Raw genomic sequence first — 9,798 nt, forward strand, 5'->3', positions numbered from 1 at the left:
ATGTGTGCGATGTTATGTACTAGACCTAACATCTGCTATGCGGTGGGGATAGTAGATATCAGTCTAATCTAGGACATGACCACTGAACCACCGTTAAGAATATTCTCAAGTATCTATGGAGAACAAAGGACTCGTGTATGGTAGGTTCTGATCCTTACAGAATACACAAACTCTGATTTTTAGACTGATAAGAATTTAATGAATTCCACATCAGGATCATCGTTCACTCTTAACAGAGGAGTAATAGTCTGAAGATACACAAAGCAAGGGTGCATTGTTAACTCCACCATGGAGACTGAGTACATAGTGGCTTGTGAAGCTACTAAGGAAGTTGTTTGGCTCAAGAAGTTTATGACTGGTCAGAAAGTTGTTCCAGACATGTCATCACCTATCACACTTTATTGTGATAATAGACAAATTTTCAAGAACCCCGGAGTCATAAATGCGAGAAGCATATAAAGTAGAAGTATCATCTCATCTGAGAGATTGTGCATCGAGGAGATGTGATTGTCACACAAATAGCTTCGAAGCACAACGTTGTTGATCCATTTACAAAGGCCCTTATGGCCAAGGTATTTGAGAGTCACCTGTAGAGTATGGCTCTATGGGACAGGCCACATTTAAACTAGGGCAAGTGGGAGATTTATATTTGGCATGTTATGCCCTAGTTTATTGTTTGTGTACTTTGTAAATTAGTTTGACTTATATTTTGTACACCCTACTAGTTTTAGATCAAATGGGAGATTTTTTGGGCTGATGCCTTAAATATCGTAGGGTCCTATAGTTCGTCATTGATTGTATAAACAATTTATTTATGTAATAAAATAAGTGATGTTTTTTTTTTCCAAATTAGTGTCATTAACCACAAACCAATAAATTAACATCCAAGGTTATCTTGTAACTTAAACATGTGAATCATGTTTAAATGATAACCTAAATGGTCTGTAGTCTATAGATAAGGTTGGATACCTTATCCTGGTAATACTATGAGTATGACTCGCTTTGTAGATGTTACAATTGTTATAAAGTGCTAAAAATTATCTGTTTCTGATCGTTCATGTGGAGACATGTCAACGGAGATATTCTATATAAAGAAGTTCATACAAGACCGAACCATGAAATGTTTAGTCTCATTATATAACACCGTTCATAATAGAGACTTACATGTTTAGTCTCCTGCCTATGAAGTTGATCCTTTGATTTGTATGGGTGAGAGTGGTCAGATCGCCAACTCAACAAGCCTACCATTTTGGAGTTTCATCTGAATGGGGAGTTGGGAACACAGCTACATAAGATGGTATCCGCTCCTTCCCAAAAGTTTGGGTAAGTAGATAATTTTCTCCCTTAAGGGCTGATTCTAGGGTTTAAACAATGTGATGCCACACCCTCTCTTGGCTCGAGAGGAGTTTGGCCATAGTTGAACTATGATTGATTGTTCATTTGAGGGATCAGGGGTACTTAAAGAGTTAGATCTACTGAGGCAGGTAATTTTGGCCCAGCTGTACTTGCGAGTAATTTGTGAGGTGAATAATTTAATTAAAGGAGCGCCTCTTCTCCCTCCGACACAATTTTCTCTCTTCCTTCTCCTCCTTTCTCTTCTTTTTGGCCTCTTCATTTCTTCCACCACTTCTTCCACCACTTCTCCCACCACTTCTCCCACCACCACTACTCCATCATTCATGGTTTCCTCTGCTGCAACCACCGTCTCCTCCTCCGTAGGCAGTGGCTGGTTTATAACCCCTGCCTCGGGCAATCCTCCTCCTTGTTCCAGAGTACTTAAGATATTATTAAATATCTCTTTGTCGTCTCACCTCTTCTATTCACTTTTAGATGAGATGGATGGAGTTGGGGTTGGCAAATTTTCAATGCTTCCTCCTCTTTGGAAAACAGTAGGCCTAACGGCCAAGGGGTTCTCTGGGGTCTTCTATTCAAACTACAGGTCCATGAGGTCCCTTCTTAGCTCATCGAGATTTAATGAGAATCAATTTTTGGATTAATTTGAATTTTTCAAATCAATTGAGGGTATTAATTATATGTGATATAATTATTTTAATCTAATTATATATGATATAATTATTATAATGTATTTTGATATATTTTAATATAAAGTTCATTTAAGAGGAAATAAATATTTGAATATGATTCTAATTATATGAATTTGATTCACATAATTAAGTTTAATATAAATGCGATTTATATTAAATGTCATTAATGAGAGAATAGAAATTATAGGTTATGTTGTATATTGTATTTGATACAATGTAGAAACTATATGTTATATGTTATATTTGATATAACATATAGTTTTATATATTATATGATAAGGTAGTTATCATATATATATATATAGATATATATATATTAAATTGATTTATAAAATAAAATAAATTAATTTTAATTTAGTTTTTAAAAATCATTTTGGAAAGGAATTGGAACTCTCTCCCCCTCTTTTCTCTCTAAAACATGCTGGTGGGCAGGAGGAAAGTTCTTCTTCTTATCCTTGGTGTGGTTTCACAAGAAGTGTTACACAAAAACATTTTGAGATAATCAGAATCACTTCCTTTCATCTCTCTAAAAATCCATCTTTTCTAGAATAGCCAGAGCCCACAAAAGTCCTTGATTCTCACCCAAGATTCGTGGTGGTGTCTTCATTATCGGTTAGAGGATTCGAGATTGTTTGTGATAAGATTCAAAGAAGAAAGCTTGGGAAGAAGAGTTCATCAAGGGCAAGGTATCTTAAACCCTTTTTCTTTTTTGTAATTTATTTTTTAAAGCATGATATAATTATCTTTTAAATGCATAATCTGAATATGTTTTTACTATAAAATTTATGTTCTGTAAATTTTGGGTATTTGATTCGCTCCCATGCTTCCGCTCAAGGACCTTCAATGGTTCCTTCATTATCAACTTTTAAAAGGAAACTATTATCTTTCAAAGATTAACATTTAAAATGATAAGTGATAGAAGTCTATCAATAAGAGGTTAACTGACTATCTCTAATATTTACCTAAGTCATATCACCAATATCATTAATATCATTAATTTTATTATATATACCTAACTTATATTAATGATATACGGATATCATCGATAGCTATAGCTATCATTGATAGCTATAGCTATCATTGATAGCTTCAATATGTGGCTATCATCGATATCTTTTAGCAATGGCTATCAATGATAGACTTTCATCAAATGAAATTGACTTTTATATCATTCATATCATCGATATATGGATATCACCTAAGTTTTGTCACTAATATCACTTATATCGTAGTTATCGATGATAGCTTCTATCATTGATGACATGCTATTAGAGATAACTTCTATCATTCTTTTTTACCATAAAATAACATGTCTGAATGAACCCGATTAAAGGTTCTAGAGCGTAAGTGGATCGTCCCAATTTTTCAATTTTCACATAATACATAATTTAAAGTGGAAGAACAAAAATGATGAATTTAGTATAGAAATTACAGCATGCTTTTAAATAGACAACAAAAGAATAAATTTTTGTTTGAACCCTTACCTTTCAAAACTAATTTTAATAGAATTCCCTCGAACAATGGCCATTATCATAATGGATACCTCGATATTCTATGGGATGAGAATGTAGGAGTTGTGGGCTCTGGTTATTTGGATGAAATTTTTTTTGAGAGAGTAGAAGACGGGAGGAGGAAAATGATGAGATCTCAAAGACTTTTTCTGTATTTTTCTTCACCGTCATTTCTATGTCTTCATAGTAGATGAAGAAGAAATAGAAAACTAACCACCCACTATCACGTAATGGAGAGAAAGAGGGGAGGGAGTTAGAACTCTCTAAAAAATTTGATTAAAAAAAAAAATTATTTATTTAATAAATCATTAAATATATAAAATATATGATAACTACTTTATCATATAATATATATTAACTATATGTTATATCAAATCTAACATATAACATATAATTTCTATATTGTATCAAATACAATATAACCTCTAGTTTAAATTCTCTCTGACCAAGACTTTTAATATAAATCTCATTTATATTAAATGTAATTGTATGAATCAAATTCATATAATCAATATTTGAATGACATTCAAATATTTATTTCCTTTCAAATAAACTTTATATTATAATGTAATCATATACATTATAGTAAGTATATCATATATAATTAAAATAAAATAATTATATCACATATAATTAATTCATTCAATTAATTTGGACAATTCAAATTAATCCAAAAATTGATTCTCTTTCATTCTTATTGAGCTACTGAGGAGATCTCATGGACCTATAGCTTGAATGTCTAGTGGTACATGAATAATTAATTAAACTCTTTAATTAAATTATTCACCAATTATTCACAATCCATTAACTGTCGGCACTCCATCAAAGACCAACAGCTGCACTCTTCACATTACAGATATATTTCTATGTCTATTAGTTATAACCAGTCAATAGTACAATGTCCCTCTAATGAACAATAAATCATAGTCCAACTATGACCAAACCTCTTTTGGGTAAAGAGAGAGTGTGGTACCACATTGTTCAACCCTTGGAATCAGTCTTTAAGTGAGCAATTTATCTACTTACCCTGACGTTGGGGAAGGAGTGAATTCCTTCTTGTGTAGTTGTGTTCCCAGCCCTCCTATCAGACAAAACCTCAAAATAGTTGGATTATTGAGTAATCCTGGTGAAATGTAAGTCTTTTTTATAAACAACATTATACAATGAGGGTAGACATTTCGCTATCTGATGTTATACAAACTCCTTTGTATAGAATACCTCCGCTCACATGTCTCCACATGAATGATCAAAATCAGATCATTTGTAGCACTTTACAACAATTGTAACATCTACAAAGCGGGCCGTACTCGTAGTTTCACTAGGATAAAGTATCCAACCTTATCCATCTACTACAGATTATTTAGGTTATCACTTAAACATGATCCACCTGTATGTCTCTATATACATGTTCAAGCTACAAAATAACATTGGATGTTATTTTATTGGTTTTTGGTTAATGCAACTAAAATATGAAATAGAACATCATATATTTTATTAACTAAATAAGATGTTTGTATATTACAATTACAAACTATATGACCCTACGAGATTTAGCGCATCAACTCCAACAATATCATCGTTGATAGCTTCCATACACATGCCATTAGTGATAACTTCTGGACATTCCACTTACACTTTAGTTTGAGATTCAACTTTATTAATTAAATTCATTAAGTTGGCTATCAATGATAGAAAATATTTGTGGCTATCAATGATAGACTTTCATTTGCTATTTATATGTAATATTTCATTATAATAATTAAACTTGATGATTGGTTTGTTGGTGTTAAATTATTTATGAATTGGGTACTTTGAGTATGAAACTTAGCCTCATAATTCTTATAAAAAAAAAAAAGATGAAGAAAAAATCGGATAAAGAAAACAACAAAAAAAATAAAAGAATGAAAAGAAGCAAAAACCAAAGAAAATAAAAAAAATAAAAAGATAAAAAAAAATGTACAACAAGACAAGACAAGGAAGGACAAGATTAGAAATTAGAAAAGGTCAAAAGGTTGACTAGTTAACTTTTCAATATTTGCAAATATTTTAAAGAGAGAATATATTTTTAGATTTTTTCTCTTATTTTACTATGTATTCTCAAGTTTTTAATTAATTATTTGTATTTTTATCTCTTTAAAATTCTACTTCCGCTTTTTAACTTTGTTTCTCTTTCTAAAATTCTCTTGGGATCTTTTGTCCAACTCTTTATAGTTTAAATTTTTTGTAATCTTTTTACCCCAGAAAATATTTTTCTTCTGAAATATATATATATATATATATATATATATATTTGTGTTACAATTTTATAGAATTGAATTTGAAAACTTTGCTTGATTATTATCTGTAAATCTATCTCCAGTTTTGTTTTTTTTTTTTTCATCTAAATTTATTTCAAACTTTTGTCTCTAAAGTTTCTATTTTTTTCTCTAAACTTGAGCCCCATGAAGTTACCCTTTAAGAACATAAACAAATCAATATAAATGCGTCGGGATTGCACCATTTCGATAGGTAAACATCTTCACTTTAATAGTCGCTTTCGTTGTCCATTGAATTCATTTATATCTATCGAACCCAGTAGACACATACATTTGAAGAATCACATCCCTTCTTAAAGAAGTAATGTATCCCATCAACATCAATTCCACTTATTTGTCTCAATAGGCACACTTGAAGAATTCTATCCCATTCGAAACGGAAATATTGGAGTTTACTAAAAAAAAAAAAGTAGGGGTAAAGATAAAACAAAAGATTCTCTTCTATAGCTCTATTTAAATATACTAATTAGAAAACTCATGTGATACATGTGACTTAAAATATTTATAACTTAATTTTTCTAATAAAATTTAAATTTTAATTGAATTTATCTTTCATTGAGTTAATTAGTAAATATTTACAACAAATTTATGAACTAATGAAATGGCATCTAAAACTATGCCTTTCTTGTTTCAAGTTAATTTACAATAGATATGAAATGCGTTCGATATTTTAGAAAAACTTGAGATAACTTTTAATTGGGAAAATATGATTTTTTAAGAAGAAAACTTATATTTGATTTAAATTTTTAAACACTTGACTTGAAATTTAAGAGTATAGAAAGTAAGGGTGTTCATGGATTGAGTTGAGTTTGGTTGAAATTTTTTAGACTCAATCCAATTGTTCGGGTTATAAATTTCATCAACCCAAATAACACTTATTAAAAAAAAGAATCAAACCCAACCCAACCATGAAATATTTGGGTTGGGTTAGTTTGGGTTAATCAGGTCATTTGTTTAAAATTTTGTTCTAAAAAGAAACACAACATAAATATGTAAAAATCTTATTTAATTATTTTCATATACTGAATTAAGATTAACAACTTAATTTCAATTTAAATAGTGAAAATTTTCTTTTTAAAATGCAAAAAACTACTTTTAAGAATTGTAAAAGAATAAATTATTAAAAAAATATTAAAATTAAATAAAATTAAAATAAATATATGTATAAAAAATTGTATTATAAGTAATAAAAAATATATATTTTAAAGGTAATAATAAATTCGAGTTGGTTCGGGTTGGTTTGGGTTATATTAGGTGAATTTCTGTACCAACCCAACTCATAAAATTTTAATTTATTTGAACCCAACCCAACCCGAATGAGTTGATAATTCAACTCAAACCATACGGGTTGGGTTGATCGGTTTTTTTAGGTCATCGGATTTTTTTAACACCTGTAATAGAAAGAGATGAAAAACAAATAGATTAATAAAATAAAAGTACATATTATGAAACTGGAACAAATTTTGGAAAATAAACTTTCTATAAGAAAAGTGATTTTCGAGTTCATGTCTATAAGATAAGCTCTTTGATTAAAGTGATTTGGAGCGGAAAAAGAGAGAGAGAGAAAAAGATTCAAATGAATATATATATTTTTTAAGAATTATATACCTCGACTTTATAAAAATATATTCAATGAATTTTAATAAATTGGAGCTTTAAAATAGAATCATTTGGTTATATTTAAAGTATTGGCTATTTAATTTCGATATATTTTGGGGGAGAACAAGTTGGAAATAAAGAAAATTAGAAGAAAAAGGAAACATTTGATAAATTTTAAATTCTCTTGCAGAGAAAAAATTATTTAAGTGGTAAAACTGTTGAAAATATTTATAAAATATAGAAAATTTTTTAGAACTATCAATAATAGACATTGATGTCTATCAGTGATATTGATAGATCTTGATAGAAGTCTATCAGTGTCTCTATCATTGATAGTTCTAAAATTTTGTTATATCTTGTAAATAGTTTGGTTTATTTTTATATATTTAAAAATAGCCCGTTAAAGAGGTTTAGTATTTGGAAAAAGAAAATAAGAGGAAAAAAAACAAAACAAAACAAGGGGAAAAAAAAAGGACCCAAACCCATTTGTTTCCCATTTCGCGAACATGGCCAAATCTTTCCCCAACATTACCCTTTCCTTTTCAAGTTAGATATGTACAATAATGGCTTTATTGGCTTCGAATTAGACTACCCATGGAAGAGGTAAGATTTGAAAATTGGAATTTGTTGGAATAAATTCATACACAAATCAACAAAGACCAAAGTAATGTTTGTTAATAGGGGAATTGGAGCGTATGGCAAAATTTAGGGTTTCGTTTTGATAAATGGAAAAATCAGTAATTAATAAGATTTATGATAACTCACTTGATATGTACATGACCAGAAATTTTCAAATGTCTAATTTTCCCTTGTTTGATTCGTAGTTGTTAATGATGAAATTATAAATATATTATAATTGTAGAATCATAAAAAATGTCGAGTTTTATATATAGAGTAATTGCTGATTTTCTCAAGAACAACTGCCAATTTTCGTCATATAGTTAATGTAATCTGCATATTTTATTATTATTTTAGATTTTTTTAACCACTTTTCGAATTAATCTTACTTTAATTAAATATCTAGATTTTTCTACCAAATTTATATTTTAAATTTTCATATATTATCAAATTTCATTTTATCTAATCAAATTTCAAATTTATTCTAATATTTGAATTGTTTTTCATTACTTTATACATATTCAAATTTATTCAAATATTTGAATTGTTTTGCATAATTACATATTCTTAATAAATTAGTTGGATTTTTCTCATATCCTTGAAGGTTTAAATTTTTTTTATATTATTAAATTTTTATATTATTTTAATGATTTGAAAAAATAATATCCATTGTAAAAAAATAGTAATCACTTTTGTTACTCACATAAAGTGTTTATCAACTTAGGTTTTGTTGTGGTTTTTTTTTTTTCCACAAGCTATCGTTTTTGTTATGGTTTACAACAGATTAGACTTTTCTTTTCCTTTCCTCTTTTCATCGACATCGATCTATTGATTTTTCTCTTTTCCTCTTCATTTGTTTTTGTATGATGATTCGATCTTCTTTTGTTTCATTATTATAATCAACTTTCTTTATTTTTCAGCCAAAGAAGATAAAATCTTGTTCATCGGAGAGAATTAGAATTAGACACTACAATAAACCAGAACATTTGCGGTTGCAGAGAACGTCGGAGAATTGTAGTTATGATTTTGGTGCGGAGTTATGATTTTGGTGTAGTGGTTGACTATTTTCTAATGTACTTGTGAATTTTGCAAATACACTATGTATTTGAATTATTCAACAAAATAGAATCTTCTCTTCAACCTTTTGAGTACATTATTATCAAATTTGGTTTATCTAACTTTTTTTTCAATTAGTTAAATTTTTTGTTAGCAGATCTAGTTTTATATAAATCTTTTTTCATTAGTTTAAACATGTTGTTATCAGCTCCAAAATGTAATATAAAGTTAAATGTATTTCTAGTTTCCCCACGATGGGCTCTGGAAATTAACTAATATACATTTATAGATATAATGTAATTGGAATGAAATTACGAGATTAACTAATCTACATCTATAGTGTAATTGTAATATGGAGTTATAGAACCTTCATTTTTCGTATTTCTTGATTTAAATTAGAGATTTTCCCTTATTTTTATCCAACAATATATATTTGAATCTATCTTTTGCTATTAGATTCTATTTTATAATTTTTTTTATTATTTGTTTATAAATTTGTTTATTATATTAATTTTTTTATATATATTATTACTATTTATATAGTTTATATTTTTTTTGAAATGTAATCTAATGATATAACAATATATCATTGGTATATAAAACATATTTATATACCTATTTATTATTTTGAAAATATTTGTTTTATATTGTTTC

This window comes from Benincasa hispida, chromosome 5 (assembly GCF_027475165.1).
Source record: "Benincasa hispida cultivar pf3 chromosome 5, pf3_genome.v1.1, whole genome shotgun sequence".
In the NCBI taxonomy this organism is placed as follows: Eukaryota; Viridiplantae; Streptophyta; class Magnoliopsida; order Cucurbitales; family Cucurbitaceae; genus Benincasa; species Benincasa hispida.